This window comes from Electrona antarctica (genome assembly GCF_951216825.1).
Source record: "Electrona antarctica genome assembly, chromosome: 1".
Lineage (NCBI taxonomy): Eukaryota > Metazoa > Chordata > Actinopteri > Myctophiformes > Myctophidae > Electrona > Electrona antarctica.
The window spans coordinates 52,599,328-52,621,952 of NC_136806.1; positions in this window are offsets into that span (position 1 = coordinate 52,599,328).

Here is a 22,625-nt window from a genome sequence, read left to right on the forward strand (position 1 = left end):
TAATGTAATGGCTGTTTATACATTTGCTGAAAATAGCCGATCTACAAGCTCGCTTGTAGATCTGCTATTTTCAGCATGCAACCAAGTGTAAAATGACTGTCCACTAGTCCCTTCCTTACATTTTAGTCTAATTTGTTGACGAAATTGTCAATATATTTAGTCTTATGGTTTTAGTCATCATAGCTGAGTTTTCATTTAGTTTCCATTTAGTTTTCATCAGTGGAAAAAGGTAGTCGACGGACATTTTTCGTCTTAGTTTTAGCCGACGAAATCAACACTGGTTTGGCCGTCTCATTTTTTTTTTAAAGAAACCTCGTTGGTTCTTGTCGACATTACACGTTTATTGGCTAATGTGAAAGAGAGCTACAGTATAGTTGCAGAAACAGCTAGCCCCCCATAGCAAGGGTGGGACTTTATCATTCTGCTGACAGGCTAAATAACTCGTGCCGAGGCACACAGATAACAAATGGTCTCAAGTTGTGGCTAGAGTGTCTGTGTGTTAACCCATTTCGACCGAGACCCATTCTATAAAATGTCTTCTAAATCATGACAGTTTTCTGAAAAAAAACATGTTTCTATGTCAGTGGTTCTCAAACTATTTCATGTCAAGGAATTATATTTATTTGGCCAACGACCCCCCCATCTGACAATATGTTGTTCCAGGGACTTAAAAACGTTCACTCTGAAAGAATATATATTCAAAGATTTTGCGCCACATTTTCACGATTTCTCAAAAATAGCAGACCTACAAGTTTGCGCTATGAGCTTGTAGATCTGCTATTTTTCAATAGCTAGAGTATAACAGTGTTAACACCTAAAGGGGTTCCCGCCCAGTACGGGTTAAAGACAAGAACAACTGGACTCTCCAACAGAAATAAAGGCTCTTATACTTCCTGGCGTGCGTCCATTATCCCCAGGGCACCTGAAGCTAACACGCCAACGGCAAGGATTTGTAAGCTCTGTGCAATGTAGAACATTTATTACAAAAATTACGCCGGGGAAACCACAACATTTGTCAAGGCTGTGATAGTTTCAAATTATACATGTACATCGTCATATTGTACTTTGTGTAAGGAGTGTTCTGAGGATAAATCAAAAAGTACATAAACTTCACGCGCTGTATCGTGGTCACAATGGAGCCAATATTGTAATGCACTGAATGCTATGCTATGCTTTTCTTTTTTTTTGCTTTATTGTTAATTATTCATACTTTTTTTTATCCTCCGTAAATCGCTTTTTTGCGCTGCATTTCACACACACACACGCACGCACACACACACACACACACACACACACACTTGCTCCTCTATTATAGACATCAAATCAATAGGTATATAACTAAAACATAATATTTTATTTTTTACATTTGAAAAAAAAAAGGTTGGTCATGCTGCTTGCTAAACCAACACAACAACTATATCTCTCAGATGATCACATGTTGGTATATGAATATCAGGTCTATATGGATTTAGAAGGTATTTATAGAATCATATATATATATATATATATATATATATATATATATATATATATATATATATATATATATACACACTTTATTGAAAGTACTGCAATTCCAGATCAGGCACGGGGTGGTCTGCAGTAGGCCCTTGTGTCCAACCAACTAATATAAATCAGGATCTTTTTAAGTCAGCTGTATACAGAGCCTCTATATACTTTATGACAGAAGGTAGCCTGGAGCTCTTTGACAAGCAGCAGCCCCTAATAGGCCGAGGCTGTTGATAGCGCCACACGTGCCTCTCACCTTTGCTCCCGTAGGTGTCAAACTGTCAGTGGGGGAATAAGGAAGCCCCCCCCCCCCCCCCGCCCAGCCCCACAGACAGACTGCTGTGTTTATGTTGTTGTTGTTGTTGTTGTTGTACTTCCCCCCCCCCTTTCTTACTGCCACACTACAGTACGACAAACGGATCGATTCCCCTGTAAAGCAAAAAAAAATAAAAAATGGCAGCGAGCGTGTAGACTAGAGTAGAGAGTATAGTCCTGCGGGAGACCGTGTTCTCATAACCTGGAGGTGTCAGGGCATAAACAAAATGCACAGTGACCGCTTCGCTCGTTTGCTGGAGTCTCTGTTTACAGCTGTTACAACCCCTCTGAAGCATTGGTGAGTGAGACGTACCCGCGCTAGGCAGCCAATGCAGGGCCCTGGCTGTCTTAAGCCCGTGAAAATGTGGTGCAAGAGATAAATTCCAAGTTGTCAGAGGAGCTGTCAGTGTGAAAGAATACACTGGTCATTACCACCTTTAGATCTAGCTTGTGTCTCCCCATGCACTCCCCCCTGCCCAAGAAGAGCCCCCCTGGGGAGTGAGAGATGGACTTTCCCACAGTGTAGAATCTCTTTTCCCCCTCCTTTCCACCAATACAATACATGTTTTGTTTGTGATCTATAGGCATTTGGCTGATGCACTTATTTAGAGGAGACCTACTTAACCCTCTTTTGGCCACACTAACAGTGGATTGTGCCTTCTACCTGCACTATTCATGATTTTAATTCATCATTTTAATGCCAATAGAAAAATCCGTGACATACTCACTATATCTCATTCTAACACGGTAATCCTATAGTATTAGAGTCCTGATGGTGGCGGTAACTTCACCATTATGCCGATTTTGAGCGAATAGAGCGAATCTGGTGATGTAATTTCCGGTCAGCTGATCACAACATCCGCTAACTCTCTTCGCTGTGTTGCACAGTCAGATGTCCGGGATGCTAAGCTATCATCGTTTATTTTAATAACTAAGTCAAATTAAGCTCTAATCAAGCCCCAAATATCGCATTTTACGCAGCGATGCACATAAAGACCGCGCACGTGCGTGCGAGAGCGTGCACGCGAGGATTTCGGCCGGTTTTAGGTAGATTACATCGGCCGTTAGCCAAACAAGCTAAAGGTTGCTACATTTTGCTACATTAAGCCCCCGATTATAGGGAATAAAACGTTTACGTCATTTACGTCCTGGGTAATGGGGGATTTTTTGATTCATTACGTCAATTACATAAATAACCATAAGGGGGTTAAAGTGAGACGAAAAAAAATAAAACATATATGTTGTATAATTCACAAACGCACAGAAAATGGCAGCCCACGGAGTAGTGTCGGGATGACTGTCGAAATAGGGGTGGGCGATATCGTGATGAATTATTTTATACCAGACAGTTTCGTTCGCCAGACAGACAGTTTCGTTCGCCAAAAAATATTAAGTAGTTTACTATTTATGTTTTAGTTTTTGGTACCTTGTAGGTGGTTGTACTGTTGAGTAACTTATTAAATAACCATTAAAAACAGCTTGAAAAAATATTGTGATGATAATGATAATATCGTGTTATTGTGATACTGCTTGAAGAGATATCGTGATGTTATATCGTCCACCCCTATGTCGAAATGGACGACAGTCCTTTTAAAATACTTTTTAGGTATTGTTTTTATTTTGGAATGTGATTATTATTATAATTGCATAATAAGCCTAGATAATAATATGTTAGCTATAGCTATACACTGTATAGCTATAGCTAACATATTATTTCATTTAAATATATTGAAGAAAAAAAACGATAAAAAAAAAAAAAAAACTTGTCTCCCCCTCTATTTCCATTCCAAGTGCATTTGTCTTATACTGTACAGAATGTAACACAAACTCTACTATTCCGAAGCCCCCTCAGGTACATATTTAAACTATTTTCAGCAATGGTATAATAATTGATTTGGTGGGTAGATCTTGCCGAGCTGGTCATTTTGAAAGTAGCTCTCAAGTCAAAAAGTGTGGGCACCCCCTGGTATAGGGTGTGTAGGATGGGTGACAAATTCCAAATGTACTTTGTCAATGAATTTAGCTTTCTCTCTCCATTCTGTCATAAACTATAGTAAAACCAAACCAAAACAGGGCGGCGGTGGCTCAGGGGGTAGAGTGGCTGGATGGTAACTGCAAGACCCACTTCTACACCCTTGCTTTTAATTGATTTATTTGTCTTTTTAAAAAATGTTATTCATGTCCTCACTGTATTGTTTATGCCCTGCCTTTCTTTTCTTTTTTGTGTAAAGCACTTTGAGCTGCATTTCATGTCATGAAAGGTGCTATACAAATAAAGTTTTATTATTATTATTATTATTAAGGTTGCCAGTTCGAACCCGGGCTCCCCCAGAGTTGGTGTTGAAGTGTCCTTGCACTATATATTTCTAAAACTATGAAACATTTCAAAGATTTATTTTCAGGCAAACATGTCCACCGTAAGATGAACCTAAATAGGTTTGAATGGGGTGTCTATAGTGTAAGTATGTAGGACTAGTAGCATGCCAAAGTTTGTGCTATTGCCATTGAGAATGCATTGGGCGTTTAAGTTAAATAACTCAGAAACTACAAATCATTTCAAAGTAAAAAGTCCCAGCATGTGTCTCCACAGTAAGCTGAATTATAAAATGTGTGAATAGAGTTTCTAGGTGAAAGTAATGTTTTGACGTGCCATAGAGCTGCCATTGAGCCCCATTATACATTTCTCAAATTTGAAAGCACTATATTTCTAAAACCATGAAACATTTCAAAGATTTATTTTCAGGCAAACACCGTAAGATGAACCTAAATAGGTTGGAATGGGGTTTCTAGATGTAAGTATGTAGGACTAGTAGCATGGCAAAGTTTGTGCTATTGCCATTGAGAATGCATTGGGCGTTTAAGTTGTCATAATTTCTCCCCCCTCCCTATTCCAAAGCCCCCCCAGGTACATTATATATTTAAACTATTTTCAGCAATGGTACACTTGTTTTTTCAGTGGGTAGATCTTGTTGAGCTGGTCATTTTGAAAGTAGATCTCATGTCATAAATGTGTGGGAACCCCTGCTATACAGCGTTTGCCCAGATCGATCTATTATAATGAGCCAAATATAGAAAGTATACATTCTTGTGTTGTGTTGTGTTTCCTGGAATTACTGTACACAGTTCATCATATGTTTTATTACTACTAATACTGCTGCAGGTTCACACACACACACACACACACACACACACACACACACACACACACACACACACACACACACACACACACACACACACACACACACACGCACCCCCTTGGATCACTATAGTTTCAAACCTGTGGGCGGGCGGCATGAACTTGCAAAATGAACCTACAGACCTTCAGCTGTCAGATGTCCTTATTAAGGCTGTCTAATAAGACCCAGATTACAAGACGGTTCTGAGAAGTAAGCGATAGCCCCCGGTGCGGCCCGCACATACAACAAGGCAGTGAGGGAGCGAGGCGAGGCGAGCCAGCCAGCTCCGGGGTAGATTTCATACTCCTGGCATTCCCTTAACTCATTCTGGACGGGAACCCCTGTTGGTGTTTTAATTGAAAGCATTATGTTACACTTTAGCTATTGAAAAATAGCAGATCTACAAGCTCATAGCGCGGCACCGAGCTTGTAGGTCTGCTATTTTTGAAAGATCGTGAAAATGTGCCTCAAATCTTTGAATATACTGTATATTCTTTCAGAGCAAACTTTTTAACTAAAATCTTTGCTTCTGGGAGGTCCCTGGAACAACATATTTTCAGATGGGGGCTGCGGCCAAATACATATAATTTTTGGGGTCCTTGAAATTGAAATATGGAGCACCACTGACACACATAGAAACATAGGTTTTTCAGAAAACTTAGGATTACTCAGGATTTAGAAGACATTTTGTAGAATCTAGTGTCGGGTCTAAATAGGTTAAGCTCTATTTTTGTTGTTCTGATCTCAGGCAACCCTGGACGGCATCCAGAGGGATGGTTGCAGTAATATCCATCGTTAATGCATGCCCATTCCTGACGCCTCCCTCCCCACTGGGGACATGTCGCGGGCCAGGCCGAGGGGGACAGTAGTGTAACCCAACAGGGTAGAGAGAAAGGAGGAGGGAGGGAGGGAATGGGGTGGAGGAGGGTTATAGGCTGAGGCAATGGGGGGTGTACGGCAGGGTAATAATGGCAACTCTAAAAGTAGAAAGAAAAGGAAATTAAATTGCTTTTTAACACAGTTAAAGTATGTTACGGCTCTCCCTCGTTTGTCCCCCCCAAGTAGTATTTCTGAACCTCTTTGGTCGTCGTCCTGGCTGCTATGTGGCTGCATTCCAACAGGTATACCCCCCACCAGCACCTTCAGATAGAAATGGAATGCTTCCTATGTTTATACACCACCCCCCCCTATACTCAACCCTCGACAACACCCTTCTGTTTCTATACCACAGGATACATGTTTAGGAGCAGTGGCAGGTCTGCTTAACTCTTGAACCGAGAGACAGGCAAGCAGGACCTGAAATGTCAACAAAGGGAGTAGAGAGAGGGTGTCAAACTTGAAAGAATTAATATAATGGGGGGGGGGGGGGGGGGGGGGAGTGGCCATGGCCAGAGGTTGGAGAGGGGGAGGGGGGGTGCACGGTGTCGTCGCAGCGCCCCTCCGAAAGTATCCTGTGGATTTACGACAGTCATTCGGGTCCCCCTGTTTAGTGTTTACTCCCCCCCCTTTCCGACCTGAGCAAGATAAGGGTTTTTTTTTCCTGAAAAAGCCACGGGTGGGTGAGTGGGTGGGTGAGTGGGTGGGTGGGTGGGAGGGGTGTAGTGGGGTGGGGTGCACGTTGGGTGTAGTTAAATGACACACTCAGTGGTGTAAAGTGACTAAGTACATTTACTCAATTACTGTACAATCTCTTGAGGTATTTTTTTGTTACGTTACTGGAGTACTTCCAATTTTCAGTACTTGTTCTTCTTCTACTCCACTACATCTCAGAGGCTAATATTGTACTTTTAACTCCACTACAATTATTAATAGTTACTTTGGAGAATTTTATTATTCTTATAAAACATATACACTATACCCACATCAGACCAATATTTTCAAAAGCTTTTGCATGCATTTTGTACATTTGAAAACTTGTGAAATGGTACATTCTGAATAACGAGTACTTTCTACTTTTGATCATTTATGTACATTGTGATACCAATACTTTTGTACTTTTACTCAAGTAAACTTTGATTACTTGTAACAGAGTCTTACCACATATAGCAGTATTGATACTTTTACTTGAGTACCCCCAAAAAATGAGAGTACTTTTAAAGGACACACTCAGCTGCTAGATTAACTCATCAACGCCGCATTGCGGGGTGTCAACAGAGATGTTTCACACACAAGACCGACAAGGAATGAATACCATTTGGAGGTCACGGGTTGTGCAACCCCTCAGTCCTTCAGGCCTTTTAAATGTTAGTGTCTGCCTTTCAAGAGCAAGGATGTAACCTCCAAACCTTTGGCGAGGAGGGGAAAAGGGATACGTGTGTGTGTGTGTGTGGGACGGCGCGCCGTGGCGCTGTCCCACGTCTGAAGCGGTCTCTACTCCGCCGCACGTTATACGACCGGCGGCCCCCGATCGGGTTTTGCACGATAGATATAGACCTGATAAATCACTCCGGAATAATTTATTTGATGCCGCCCTCCTCGAGGCCATAAATACGACGTGTATGTTTTCGGCATTAATCCATTTAGACCGGCAGAGGCCCCGATTCTACAAATACCTTCTAAATCCTGACAGTTTTTCCCCGAAAATGTTTCTATGTCAGTGGTTCATGTCAAGGAGCCCAAGTATTACAGTATCTGAAAATATGTTGTTCCAGGGACCCCCCGCAGAAGCAAGGATTTGAGTTTAAAAAAACGTTCGCTCTGAAATAATATTGTGTTCAAAAGATTTGTTCCACATTTTCACGATTTTTCCAAAAATAGCAGATCTACAAGCTCGTAGTGCGGCACTCGGTGCCACGCTACGAGCTTGTAGATCTGCTATTTTCCAATATCCAAAGTAAAAACGCCAAAAGGGGTTCCCCGTCCAGAATGGGTTAATGTTTTCGCGTTGGCCAAAATATTTAGTGGCCAATCAATGACACGTGTGGCGAGACACTATGTCAGAGACAGCTGTCACGTACTTCAGTTCCGTCCATCCCCTCTCGCTCTGTGCCCTATCGGCATCTGGAATGCACATCGGAATCAATCACTCCTTGAAGGCGGAACATTTTATATCGCCTATAATAAAAGTTATTCTACATCCGTACGGAAAAGTAGATATGATCAGTTTTTTGAATGGATCGGTTTCAAATGCCTGAAAATGAACACCCTGCAGCAGCGGGAGTCCATAAAGGCTTTCAGAAAATGCACCTGCGGTATACTCACACCATGTGCCCTTTTAACACCACACATAGTAGCTGTGGTCGTCCTCCTTTGTTTCAGGGGTAAGAGATTTGAGGGTATAGCAAAAAGACCAACTGAAGACCTGGGGCTCCATTTTCGTCACCGCTAAACCCCTTATCCCTAAACTTCTTTGCCTTTTTTTTTTCTTTTTTTTTTTACTATTTTGCAAAACATTTTTGAATCGTTAAAATGGCCAGTCTACAAGCTCACAACGTGTCAATGTAGATTGGCTAGTTGAACTATTCAAAAATGTTTTGCAAAATAGTAAAAAAAAAAGGCAAAGAAGTTTAGGGATAAGGGGTTTGGCGGTGACGAAAACGGAGCCCCTGGTGTACAGTTTATCAATCGATACTTTATTTCAGACGCAGGGAGATCCATATCACAGATAAGATACAAACATCGCAGTATAAAACACATACAGTACAGCAAGAGCAGTAACAGTAGAAAAAGAAAGTTAAAGAAAGTTTAAAGTAAAATAAAAAACAGGTTTTCAATGTCTAACATGCAGACAAGTCCGCCAATGCTTCCACGGTTTGGAAGATAATCTATACGAACTGTATAAAGGGTTAGTCAAAGCAGTAATGATGTCATTATCTGACTCAGTTGCTCTACACATAAATGGGGGGGGGGGGGGAGCAGTTCGCGATCCCAACTTGTGGTCTTCATGTCTCCTGTGATCCCTCCTAGTAAAGCTCCCGGCTCGACATGCTCCTTGACAAACCTGTAGGAGTTGTTGCTACTAGTACTAGTGCATCGATAGAGATCCAGCCATTCCACCAACACGGCCTGTTGTGTTCGGTGGAGCGCCTGGCCAAGCAGCCAGGAGCACCGCGGTGCAACATCTTTTTCAAGATGGTCGGATTGTTATTTTAGACCTGAGGCTCTATGAATTCTATGAATGCCTTCTGAATCAGTAGTCCTCCAACTTTTTCGTAATTGAACATTATTCAACACTTTCAAGATTTTTCAAGTTTATTTTTTTTTAACATTTTGAACCTTATTTTCTAAATGCCCTTATTCGTCATCATATTGTGCATCGTGTCTCTGGAATCAATTATACAGTATGATGGCATTACAGGTTGGCACTTCACAATATTAAACTGGCTGAAAAACACTTAAACCAATTTGCCTTGGACAGAGAACGGAGGCTCACTCCCTGGCCTTTCCAAAGTACCACAGGATCGTGAGGCCTTTAACACTTGGTGCTGTGCATGCATGCATGCAGAGCTTTTGATACACACACTGGGGAGCGACAATGTTTTTCCACTAAAGCTGCGGTACACGGCAACGCCAACACCCCCTTGTTGTCCGTGGTTGTTTTAGATCTGAGGCAGATCAAGCCGGGAAGGCTTCGTTAAGCCGCAGCCCAGCGGGGCAGCGCCCGCTCCCTTCGTTGAGCGTTGCCAGATAATTGGCGTACCATTTAGTGCAGGGATTTTTTGCAGATCACAGATAACATCGTCGTCGCGGGGGAAAACATGATGGGCTTCAAGCGTTAGCTTACCCCCCCCCCCCCCCCCCCCCACGTGTTGGGGCAACTATTTCTACCACGGCAACAACGGCAGTATAAGACCCTGATCGAGTGCCAGTCGGTTAAATACAAGTGTGTGTGTGTGTGTGTGTGTGTGTGTGTGTGTGTGTGTGTGTGTGTGTGTGTGTGTGTGTGTGTGCGGTGGGGTGGGGGTGCTTGTGAATTTGTATCGTTCCTTACTGTACACAGGGAAGATTGGGTCAGCACTTGGGGCGGGTGGTGTATAGTGAGCAGGTTCCTATACAGTGTGTTTAGTATCGGGTGGTGTTTGACAGAGGCAGTGGTGTGGCGTGGGTGGGTGGGTGGGGGTAGTAGGGGGTCGACGTGATTTTGTGTAGGCGGGTTAGAGGACGAATGGCAGCTTTGCCCCCGCTCTCCTTCACCCCCCCCCTTAGCAACCCCCACCCTGTCCACCAAGGTCCCTGGGGCTGGCGCCAGGCGAGACTCCCCCCCCTTCCACACACACACACACACACACACACACACACACCCTCCGCTCCCCTGCAGCAGCCGGCCGGCCCGGGGGGAGAGTAAAAAATAACCCCTCTGCAGTTGTTCGTCCGGGAGGGGAGAGTGACGGGGGGGGAGCATGTCACACAGGGGGCTCGGGTTTCTCCGGCTGTCATCAGAGAGCGGTCATTACTTCTGGGCTAATTATCTTGGGCCGCACCGTAAACAAACAACCTGCCATAGCGCCACGACCACATTGTGTTTGTGGTCGGGAGAGAACCGCTCGCGTTCGCCGCTGTCGTTGTCCACCTCCTCCTCCTCCTCCTCCTCCTCGGGTCAAACAGAAACCAAACGACATGGTTGACCATGCAGGACTAATACAAAAGTTACGATTGTCCTGATTATATTGAAATTACATATACTATTATTGTACGTGTATTGTATCTCTCATATACAGTAATAATGGTAGCCTATAAACTCAATTGTACAGATTTTGGTTTCAGTGTGTCTAACATTAAACCAATGCATTCTGAACATAGCAGACAGATACAGACACAAAGCTGTTGCTATATAATTCAATGTCTTAATGTCATTCTAGATTCTCAAAGTTGGCCGGGGTGGGGGTGAGTCGTGATTTAAGCGTTTGAGGTCAACACACACGTACGTCCAGCTACTCGAGACTGCGCCGTTTTGTCTTGGGTTCAAATGGAGACGTGATGAGACGCGACGAGAGATCAAGGCAGGACCGCAGCTGTAGAGGCAACGCGGGGAGAGAAAAGAAGACAAATTAGCATGATATTTAAACTCTGTTTCGCCGCCATTTGTCATGATTTCATTTCACCGAGTGGAGACTGGGAGAATCCATGAAGAATCTGCCGTGGTGTATACCCCCCCCCCCCCCCCCCTCTCACTGAACACTCAATCCCAGCCCAAGCCTCAAGCACTCCGGCCCCGGACTCGCATTCCCTAGCCTTCATGGCACATTTACGGTGCGGGGCTCGTGTTTCTATCACACGCTTGCCATACCATACCTGTGTACTCTATGCAGCCACGAGAGAGAGAGAGAGACAGAGAGAGAGACAGACAGAGAACGAGAGAGAGACACTCATCTTCATCCCTTCAGGATTGAGTTGTTTGTGGGGGTAAAAAGAATTCAGGTTGTTTTTACTTAGGCTAAGTTAAAGTCAATATCAATACTTCAATGTAGAGAATACTCTGTTACGGCAGGTAAAAGTCGGGAAAAAGGTAAAAGTCGGGAATATAACAAAATTATTGGTATTGGTATCAATATATACTTGTGTCCTTAATGTGTGTGACACATTGTACTTAATTTATGTTTTGTAATAATAATCAAAGTAAATAGCAACTAAGGTTTTCAAATAATTGTAGTTACAGTACAAAAGTACAATATTTGCCTCTGACATGTAGTGGATTAGAAGTAAAAGTACTGAAAACTGGAAATAAATTGTCTACTTATAAGTACAGTACAGGGTGGGATTTCTGTCGGTCCTTTGCTCTACATGTAAAGTGTCTTAAGACGTCTTGTTGTGATTTGACACTTTTATAAAAATGTAATTGAATGAACTGAATTGAATTGAGTAAATTATTTACTTCATTCACTGGTACAGTTTGTTTGTTAGTTTAGTTTAGTTTTTTTTTTTTTTTTTTGATAGAATGAATGAATGAAAAACGTTATTCCGGACATGATAAAATTAGACAAAAAAAAGTCAAATAATTAAAATAAGTGCAATATAGAGACAATAAAATAATATTTCCAAAACAACAAAAAAACAAGCCTCACTGGCCGCAAGTATAATTATTTTGTTTTTGTTTTTTAATATATGTTCGGAAAGCAGTAGGGAGAAGTAAAAAACGTATATAACCCTACACCTTTATAACTTATTTCAGCGTCATCGCTTGACGTCAGTATACAGTACATACCAACATGGTATGACCTTAAATAAAATAATAAATAAAACAGAGAAATTATTTGACTTTTTTGGAAACTTTTCAACCTTTTTTGAAAACTGTTTCAGCTACAGTATAAGAACATGCCCAGAAATGGATGCTATAGGTTTAAGGTGGTGGTTAACATCAGCCATAATGATTTCACTGGAGTATTAAGGAGACTAAGGCCCATATGGCCACCTGTCCCTATCTCCTTTGCTGCCCCTAGTGTTAGCATGGTTGTACTGCCCCGTCCAGGCCCACTCTATGGAGCTTGTTGTCCTTCCGGGTTAAACAGGAAGGTGGGGGCTTCCGGAAGTGGAACGACACCACACAACACAGCCCACAGCCTTTAGCTATAGCAGAACAACCAGCTACATTTTCTCACCGATGCGATGAATTACGATCGTCGGTACGATACGACGCTTTGAAAATCGGGTTATAATGGAGGCTCAATGGAGCTGGATTTAGAAATTGCATCGCTGGTGGTGACGGAGGAGGGCTATTCTACCCGGAGCAATGCTAAAAGGTAAACAAACGGTTGGTGCGTTCATATATGGATTAAACTATGCCAGCTACGCTTATACGCGTAGCTGGCATAGATAGGTCCCAATAGCCTAGCTACGTTTATAAGCGTAGATGGCAAGAAAATAATGAATTACTGTTTAAAGGAAACAAGGAGGATGAAATGGATCTAACACTTGCCTTTACAATAATCTTATTTCACTTAACCAAGTTTAGAGAAGTTTACTGCCAACTGTATATGTCACTCACTGCCTCCAGATGCAGCGGGGACTTTTATTTTGAAGACCCCAGAATTCACCCCAAAATGAACGGGAAGCAAAGTCGCCTATAGCTGTGTGGCTATACCGTCTTTTTATACGGCATCCGAAGTGTTAATATTCTAGCCGCAAGGTAGCGTCAATTTAGTAATAAGCCACTAACATCGCCGCTCTGTTCAAACACCTCAATCTGACAAAGGATTCAGAGAAAATAATGTGTTTTAAGGTCACGGTTACAATGGCGGTGGATGGGGGGAATCATTTCATTGACGAACCACGGTTACAATGGCGGCAGAGTAATATCGCAAAAGAGTGGAGACACTAGCGTTGACTCCCATTGTAACAATGGCATGCGGAAGTGCTCATTCTATCTCAATGGGATAGTTCCAGCCATAGGAGCAATGTTTGGAACTATAGCCCATAGGCACCCGCTTTGCGAGACTCTCTTACTGTACATTCTGAATGGCGGTGGATGGGGGGAATAATTTCATAACGAACCACGGTTACAATGGCGGTGGATGGGGAACCACAGGCGAGCAGAGCGTTACTATATATATACCATTCTGAATCAATAAAAACCTAAAAAGACGTTACAAAACAAAGACGTCAAAGACGTCATCGGCAAATAATAAATTAGTTAATTACAAACATAATTGTTTGTAATTATACTTTTGTGGTGCAGTCACACACTTCTGGGTAAATTACACAATAAGATGTAAGATGATGCAAGTACAATTATTATAATTTCTTTATATTAATGAGTTATTCACAAAAAAAGGACTCGTTCAGGCACAGACTGACCCATCTGTGACTCGGGTCTTAAAGCAGTACAACAACTGTCTGGTAACCTCCTACATATATGAAGACTTATGTTATATTTAACACTTACACAGAGGACACAACAGTATATGCAGTAGAGCACAAACGGTCATTTCTTCCACCTATTCACTCACCAACCTGCCATCCCTATAAAGCACACTGCCAACAGGAAACGTAATAGAAAAGTCGCATGAATGGAAAAAGAAAGAAAGAAAGACCACATTCTTCAGGCATCGGAAATCCAATAGCTATAGATAATAATTGATTGAGCTTGCAGAGCCTGCAGCTGTAGCAGGCTGAGATCCAGACTTTCATATTATATTAAGACATCCAGGTATAAACAGTTATGTATACTTCTAGTTGCACCACACCTGTGTCGCACATTGAAAACAGCAAGCTCACGGTGATTCGTGCAGCTTGTCGATCGACTATACTTTCGGCGCACGATACAGGGCACGCAAACAAGCACAACTCCGGGCTTAAGTGGTGGGTGTGGTGCAGAATTCATGGCTGATTTAGCATGCACGCATACAGTTCGGTGTCAGTTATTATGCCCACATCTGAGGTGTTATTGAATAAAGTGAGGCGTAAAAGAGATGCAAAACGACGCCACCCCCCCCCTCTCCCTGCTCGCATGGCTGTCAATTACATCTATCAGGGGGGGTAGATGGCTTGTCAGGACTAAACTGTACATTATTAATTGCCCTCTTGTACACATAACTCTGTTTGGAGGTGTTTTGAGTGACCAACGGTTTGCGCTCAAATATTTATATATGCCACGCAAATCTAATTACCTCATTCCCAAGACATAGCTAAAGACCCTCATTTGAATGCCAGGGCCTCGTCACAAGGGCACACGAGAGTCACCGCGCGGTGAACACTGCGCCGCCGCGCTATGCTCTCGTCAGGAGAGAGTGAGCGACGCTTCGCCGAACACAGATCTCAGCCGTGCCATTAGCCGGGGCAGCATATGCTGATGACCACGAGAAATGTGATAGGGTAATTAATTTTTGGGAACAACTTCACTCATCCCCACCAATCCCTATTAAGGGGCCAGCGTGATCCTAGCAATTTTGCTAATTGAGTTTAGCTGCATCGCTCCGGATTTGAATTTGAGAGGTGTCACTGATCCGCAGTCTGTTTATCTACCATTATGTAGAAGTCAGAGGCTTAGTTTGATGATATAATTATCCCTCACAGGACAGTGACCGTAACCAACCCCGTTTTGCAATGCAGAGCACTTTGGCAGGGTCTCCCATCCCATGCATGCATAGTGGGTGTTTGTTTTGTATCCACGTTCCTTATATTTTTGTGGGTTGCCTTTTATCTTCTTTTGCTGCATATGTGACCAGATTTGACTGAGAGCCTGCCATCGCGCAAGCTCCAGCTTTTCACCAGAGGAGGTGAAAAATGAGTTAATAGCACAGGCAGACTCTTCACATACTAGAGCATGTCTGAAATAAATGTCAGAGCTGAAATCGACATGTAATTATGAAATAAATGCTTAAACATGTATCTAGGTGTAATGTTAGAGACCACAGAAGTGAACCTTTCAAGCCCGTTTTCTCAACTCGCTGTTTTCTGCAAGACATTACTCTATAAGCCATATCTCCAAAACTGGTGGGTCAAACTGAACAACCAATATGTCAATTTGAAGCTACGATTCCCTGCTTTCATATGACATGACAAAACGAAAATTCAAAAAAAATCCAAAGTCAGTCAAATCTGGTCACATACAGTGCGGTATCTCAACCTATTATCTAATTGTCTCCACCAGGCCAAAGGCATGGGGAGAGAGTATGTTTTGCACTCCGTCCGTGTGTGTGTGTCCGTCCGTGTGTGTGTCCGTCCGTGTGTGTGTGTCCGTCCGTCCGTCCGTCTGTGTACAGCTAATCTCCGGCACCGTTAACCTGGTCGATGCCAAATTTTGCACACACACTCCCTAGATACCAACGATGAACCTCTGCCCCACATTTTCCAGAACAGCCTGTTTAGCGCCACCAGGAGGTCGACTTTTGTAAAACACATTTTTGGATATTACTCCTCCAGATTCTGTCCAAAAATACCACAAATCGTTACACAGTATCTCTATAGTAATGTGTTCAAGACGGATCTGTTTCATATTCCATCCTAATTGGCTAACATTGGCTTTCAAAGTTTGCAGGATTGGCCCATTTTGAACAAAAAGCCTCAAATCATGAACGCAGCGTGCACTTTACATTAAATCTTTCACAGACTTTCCTACTAGGCTGAGGAATATATCCCACCATTTTCACATTGGCCTGTTATAGCGCCACCAACAGGTGGGATTTTTGCAAAACCCATTTTTGGAACAAAATGCCTCAAATCATCCAATTGCCATCCAAGGTGTAAGAAGAAATGGCACCCTTTTCACATTGGCCTATTACAGCGCCACCAGGAGGCCACAACCTGACCTGCCCTGGTGGAGACCTGTGCCCCGAGGGGCACTTTATCTAGTTGGACCATGACGTGTGGAACAAGAGTACAGAGAGAGATTCCATTAGGATCCTTTACGTCACCCAGATGGCATTGTCGGTGTAGAGGCCCTGAATTGACAAGAGTGTTGTTATCCAGCATGCTTCCTGTTTTCTGTGTACTGTATACATTTTTATTTAGTTAAGCCATTTAGGCCTGACGTCGACATTTAAAAAAATGTCTTCAAAATCCTGACAGTTTTCTGAAAAACCTTATGTTTCTGTCATCAGTCATGCATGGTGCTCAATATTTCATGTCAAGGACCCCAAAAACTATATGTAATTGGCCACTAACCCCCATCTGAAAATATGTTGTTCCGGGGACCCCCCCAGAAGCAAAGATTTGAGTTAAAAATGTTCACTATATATATTCAAAGATTTGAGGCACATTTTCATGATTTTTCAAAAATAGCAGACCGAGTGCCGCGCTATGAGCTTGTAGATCTGCTATTTTTCAACAGCTATAAGTATAACATAATGCTTAAAACACCAAAAGGGGTTCCCTTTGTCTGTGCTTACAATATATAGATTTGGTTTTCTTTTATCTTTTCTCTCCTTTTTTTATTTTTTACCAAACCTTTCACTGTACCAGCAGTCATCAGCCACTGGAGTCGTGTGGTGGTGTTTACCTGCACAAACACACTGCCTTCTTGTTGTATTGTCTTTGTTTTGGTTGCCCAAAAACGTCCCTGTCTATCAAAACAAACTGTGATATCACCTAAATGCAGCGAGAAGGCAGTATTGTTTCTGCAAAGAAACACCACCACACTACTCCAATGGCTGATGGCTGCTGGAATAGAGGGAAATGATGGGTAAAATATAGATATTGTTTATGTTTTGTGTAAACACAGGGCAACATATTGTGCCTTTAATTTGGCAGTTTCATCTCTCTGTATATGTATTTTCATTAATACAAATTTTAATAAAAATATTTGCTTTAATTTAAAGGACACAAAAAAAAATGAGCAAACAAATGAACAAAATGTTTTTTTCCGCTAGTAGTGAGTGGAAACGCAATCTGTTTTGTGGTGGGCTCCAGCAAATGTGGTTTGATAGACACTATCCACTTGCAACGCAGAGAGAAGGGCCCCCCCGGTGCCCTCCTCACCAAAGACGTTTTCAACCGGTGTCAGGGCCCTATAAATCATGGCGTATCAAAGGGGGGCCATGTAACGCTTTCTACATTTCAACATATGTGGAATCAGAACGCGTCTGTCATCGGCGAGCGCCACTTTCCGGGGGAAAAGCGAAGGACTTTTTCAGAGGCCTTTTTTCTTCCCAGTCTAATGCGGAGCAGATGTGGTGCCATTGATTGGGGAGGTTTTTCTACCTGACGTGGTGGTGGTGCTGGGGATTCTCCCGAATGAGGTGAGGGAAGACGATGGAATACGTACCCTTCACTAAGAGAGGATTAGTCCTGTAGACGATGGAATACGTACCCTTCAATAAGAGAGGATTAGTCCTGTAGGCTGAAATCAACAAGCTGGATAACTATACCCATAGGAATGACAAGATGACCTCACAGTTCAAAAGGGCAACGTGGATATAGCCTATGGTTAAAATGTTGTTTTTTCTTAAATACTATATGTTGTTTTTTGTTTCGGATAGCTGACATTGTATAATTGTCTCCACCAGGCCGAAGGCATGGGGAGAGATTGTGTTTTGCACTCCGTCCGTGTGTGTGTGTGTGTGTGTCCGTCTGTTGCCAGCTAATCTCCGGCACCGTTAACCCGGTCGATGCCAAATTTTGCACACACACTCCCTGGATGCCAATTTGTGGAGACCTGTGCCCCGAGGGGCACTTTTTCTAATCTACATAATACTTTTGAGGTGCGCTAGCCCCTCCTATATACAGGTTTAATGTTTGGTTTTTAGTTCAATGTTTGTTTTAAAAAACGCCATTGACAATGAAGGGAAAATGTACGTCATCTTGTCCCTAACACAAACATTAGCATTACCCATTAGCAATACAGAGAATGTAATGTTTGTTTTGACACCGTTTGTTTTACATCACCATTACATCACCTAATCAACATGAGTTAGACTTTAATATATTAGCGCCCCTCACTTCACACGGGTGTGATTTTTCTTTTTTTCTTTCTTCCTACTGGGTCCTCTTCTCTCTTCACTGTATTAAATATTACACGTTATATCCAACAGAGGCAAATGAAGTGATTCACTACGAAAGCACAATCGGGCGATCAAGCAATATTATTACCATCATTTATATTACATAGTATATTATTACTATAATAGCCACATTTTCTTCTTACGTGCGGTGTCTCTAAAAGTCTGGATTTGCCCAATGATGCAGTGATCTGGCTCATTTGCATCAAACGAGACAAACCCCTGACCACATTGGCCGATGCCACGGATGAGCCGATTCATCTTAATGTTTAAAATGGGCCCTCACTGTCATCTCGGGGTTTTAAGTTCCCAAAGCAACTGATCCTGCTCTTGTAATACCCATATATCTCCCTTTGAAAGCAAACTCTCCCATCTCCTGCTGCTTTGTATTTAAGGTTGGCCCTCCATCTTAGTTCTAACCTACTCTTAAATGACCGTCGTAACTTTTTCCTCCCCGAAAGCCATGGGCTTCCCTGTTCCTTGAACCACTTAGGAACCTCTATTTGTCGTCCCGGGACTGGAGGTGAAGCAAGACGGTAAATCAGCTGGTAAAATATCAGTGATTTGTTGCATGTATAGGGCTCTCTCCCGCTAGGTTCCTAAATGTGGTGTGGGTTCTATGCAAAATGACCCTCGGCTCTCTGAATATAAATGATGGCAGACTGATATCGTCTGGATGTCTCTGCAGTCATTGTGGTGCAGAAGAGATCGAGCACAAAAACAACTGGCAGGAGATATACCACCCAAAAAAAAAGTTCTTCAGAAGAAGACAGATGAAAGCATGTCAGTGGCGATCATAAACAATTATTGGACAATCAATAGCCAAGAACGTATACAATAAAAATATAGTAGATGCTTGTAAAACTGCTCGCAAAAAAAACATCACGATACTTGACCTTTTCACCACTTGAAACCCTTGATATTTGGTAAACGGATTCTTAGTTGACGGGGTTTAATTGGGTCTGTCGTGTACTTGGTCTGCTCTTTTCTTTTCATATAGACCCCCAGGTGGTTTCAAGTGGTTTTTTTACCCCTAATGATGGTTGGCCTAAACTTTAGGCCACGCAATTCCCTTAGTCCCCAAATTAATTGTTTGTAGGGGTGCACGATTATGAAATTATGACCGATATCCGATTATTATTTGCAGGGTCATATCTGCCGATACCGATTCTGACCGATTCCGATATTACACAGAGGACCACAATGGAAACAAGCCTATATAGGGGGCTTGGCTCAAAGCCTGTAAATAAAGTATTCAATCAATCAATAAATAGCATATCCTCTTTTCCAAGTGTCTGTTTTCACAACTGAACGACTACTGAATGAGATGAGTACACAAATTAAAAGTAGATTATTTTTGTATTTATTTTTTGTCATTTTAATTATTTTTGCTGGTGAAAACCGATTAAATAATCAGTATTATTTTTGAGACCGTTCCGATACCGATATGGCATTTGTATGGCCGATATGGCCAACTCCCATTATGCTAATTGTGCATCTCTAATTGTTTGTATTGTCCATTAGACCAGGGGTTCTCAACCCGTGGGTCGCGACCCCTCGGGGGGTCGCCAAATTATTTTAGGGGGTCCCCAAATTATTTTCAAAAAAAAAAGAAAAGATTTTTTTTTAAATTTTATTTTCACGATTTTTCAAAAATAGCAGACCTACAAGCTCGTAGCGCGCCACTCGGTGGCGCGCTATGAGCTTGTAGATCTGCTATTTTTCAATAGCTAAATTATAACAATGCTTAAAACACCAAAAGGGGTTCCCGCCCAAAATGGTTTAAGGTTATTGTAGCAGTCAATTTATATTGGGGGTCGGGAGGGGGCGGGGCGGGGGTCCCGAGACATTGCCAAAGCATTTCCGGGGGTCCCCGGCCAAAAACGTTGAGAACCCCTGCATTAGACAGCACCATAAAGGGAACGATTAAATCATCGGTGGGTGTTAGTTAGGGGGATAAAATAAGGTATGTGATTTTTTTGGGGGGGCACAGGGGGTCATAATTGATCTTTATTCACAAATTAATGGTAATTAATGTCTGGCTATGTTTTTTATTCGTATGACATTGTCACTCAAAAGCGGTGGAGATAATGATCTACAAGCTCACAGCACATTGAGATGCAAATCCTTCTGAACTTGTAGATCTGCTATCTTTGCTATTTTTACAGGATGTTTTAAAACATGGGTGACATTTTTGACAAGTTTCACTTTTAATGTCATGCCAGAATATAAGGATGCCATGCAGGTTTAGCCCATTTTGGGGCGGGAACCCCTTTTGGTGTTTTAGCATCATGTTATACTTTGGCTATTGAAAAATAGCAGATCTACAAGCTCGTAGCGCGCCACGAGCTTGTAGGTCTGCCATTTTTGAAAAATCGTGAAAATGTGGTGCAAATCTTTGAATATATATTATTTCAGAGCCAACGTTTTTAACTCAAATCTTTGCTTCTGGGGGGAGGTCCCTGGAACAAGATATTTTCAGATGGGGATCGGTGGCAAATTACATATCATTTTTGGGGTCCTTGACATGAAATATTGAGAACCACTGATATAGAAACATGGGTTTTTCAGAAAACTGTCAGGATTTAGAAGGAATTTGTAGAATCGTCCTCAGGTGTATTAAGTCTGTTTTTTTTATATATTTAACCAATGGAAAGTATTAATAAGAGCCTGTGACTTATTGACTGCACAATAAATAATGGATCCATTGGAACGTAGGTTATTCTTTCCAATTTCCCACTCAACAACAGCATTGATATTGTCTTTGTTGTTTTGTGCTTTATTTTACAGGGCCTGTTCTTTGCCGTGCTTATATGACTATATGAAAGTTAGGAAATGGAAATGATATGGAATAATACCCGCATGCTGTACACTGTCTGCAGGTAGCGCCACGTGCACATCATTAACCCATTACAACCTGAGGCCCATTCTACACTTGCCTTCTAAGACTATAGGGTTGTCCCGGTCGGATCGGGTGATCGGAAATCGGGGCCCGATCACGTCATTTTTAAAATGATCGGAATCGGATCGGGAGCCAAAAAACGTGATCGGGACATCCCTATAGTATCAATATTAATATCCATATCATGATATTAGACTGGAAATTATCAGTGATTTGGGATATTGTACTGTTGTGATGTGGTATAAACGTGTTCTATAAAATATAAATATCGGATCGGGAAAAATCAGTGCTGCTCAAACCTTTTCACGTCAAGGACCCCAAAATTATATATAGGCTATTTTGGCCATGTGGCATCAAGTGACACACTATGAGCTTGTATATCTGATATTTTTGAATAGCCAAAGTATTAAATAGTACTTTTTTAGGTCAAATCTAAAATGACACAGATGCTTTCCCGGTTTTAATGGGGCAGCCAAAAGTCTACACACACGGACACACGCACGGACAGGCGCACGCACGCACGCACGCACGCACACACACAATCTAAAGTGAACTTAACATTAATACTGTCTAGGAATATCGTGTTCCACTTAGGAACACGAGTTGTTTATTCACCTGTTTCTTTTTTCTTTCTTTTTACATGATTGATTTCACAACCCATGACATTTTAGTCAGTTCTCCATACAGTGTACATTGTCGACATCTTTCAACAGAATCACTTAAAAGATGCATTCTTGGTTCTTGACTTCCAGTGCATACCACTTTTGGTCTGGTATTCACACAATGATCCACAACGACGCAATACAAGATCCTCCGTATAGTGTCATGTTCTAAGACGCTACGATAACTGTAGACGGGCAGCGACATGGTGCGATATTGGGGGAAGTGGGAAAAGAGGTATTTCCAAACGACGTATGTCATCCTTACAGCTGCTATGTTGTCTTGAATTTCCTCGATGCAAGCGTTTCCACGAAGCAGATTGGATTTCCCTCGACCGTCATTTTCGGGCCATATTTTCCACAAAATGAATGGCAAAAGATTTATTTGCAATTTTGTCTTTCAAGTTCTTTCTTGTTCCTGAGGGTGACGATGATACTATACAGTTGGAGGCCATCGATATTGTCCTTTTCTTTTTGCTGAGGTTTTCCGTGATCTGCGCAAAAGGACAGTTAACCCATTTTGGGCGGGAACCCCTTTTGGTGTTTTAAACATTGTTATAATTTAGCTATTGAAAAATAGCAGATCTACAAGCTCATAGCACGCCACCGAGTGGCGCGCTACGAGCTTGTAGGTCTGCTATTTTTTTAAAATCGTGAAAATATTTATTTCAGAAAACTGGAGGATTTAGAA